The sequence below is a fragment of the Helianthus annuus genome, chromosome 6, assembly GCF_002127325.2.
Source record: "Helianthus annuus cultivar XRQ/B chromosome 6, HanXRQr2.0-SUNRISE, whole genome shotgun sequence".
Lineage (NCBI taxonomy): Eukaryota > Viridiplantae > Streptophyta > Magnoliopsida > Asterales > Asteraceae > Helianthus > Helianthus annuus.
In genome coordinates, this window is record NC_035438.2 from 45,450,408 (window position 1) to 45,451,363 (window position 956).

Genomic DNA, 956 nt, shown 5'->3' on the forward strand with positions numbered 1-956 from the left:
TCTAAAATTTGACTCTAATTGTAGAAATCTTTCCGAGTTTTTCTTTTCAGTGTCGAAGATGAGGCGAGATACAGTATCTTCGAGCCTTTCTCGTCCACTTTGTTGTTGAGTGAAATTCTGTGACTCATTTCTTGGTTGTTGAAAGTTTGTTCGTTGGGTTTGTTGGTTACTACTATTGCCGGGTTCCCTCCAACCAAGGTTTGGGTGGTTTCGCCATCCTTGCTTGTAAGTTCCCGTTGGGGGACCCGACGGCCTAGGTCTATTATCAATGTAGTTTACCATTTCTTGTTGATCGTCTGTTTCTTTCATACAACTCCAATTTTCATGTAACCCACCACACCCTTCACAAGCCATAACCGAGACTGTTTTTGTCATTTCCAATTTTTTTATCTTTGAAGAAAGGGCCTCGATTTGGGCTTGTAAAGAAGTGCTTTCATCGACCTTATGGGTGCCCGGGGCGATAGACTTATTTCCCCGGGGGGTGTGCCATTGAAAATTGGTTTGAGCAATTTCCTCAATTTGATTATATATTTCGTGTGGGCGTCGATTACCTAAAAGTCCCCCGGAGCTAGAATCAAGTGTCTGCCTAGTGTGTGGTAACAATCCATTATAGAAAGTGGATACTTGTTGCCATATTGCAAGGCCGTGATGGGGACACTTGCGTAATAGCTCCTTGAACCTTTCCCAAGTTTCATATAAGGATTCCCCGTCCTCTTGTGAATATGTATTGATTTCAGTCATTAACTTAGCAGTTTTAGCGGGAGGGAAATACTTATATAGAAATTTTTGGGCCAGTTCATCCCAGGTGTTTACCGATCCAGCTGGGAGGGCGTTGAGCCAAGCTTTCGCTCGGTCTTTTAGTGAGAAGGGAAACATACGGAGGCGGATGGCGTCGTTTGATGCTCCATTGATCCGAAAGGTATCACATATTTCCAAGAAATTAGTTATATGTAGAT

General features: G+C 43.0%; 1 non-coding gene across 1 annotated transcript; it reads left to right on the forward strand.

Moving 5' to 3' along the window:
- Positions 1–640: 640 nt before the first annotated feature.
- Positions 641–747, forward strand: LOC118479980. Its single transcript, XR_004861621.1, has one exon. It is a non-coding gene; the product is annotated as a small nucleolar RNA R71 (small nucleolar RNA).
- Positions 748–956: the final 209 nt, after the last annotated feature.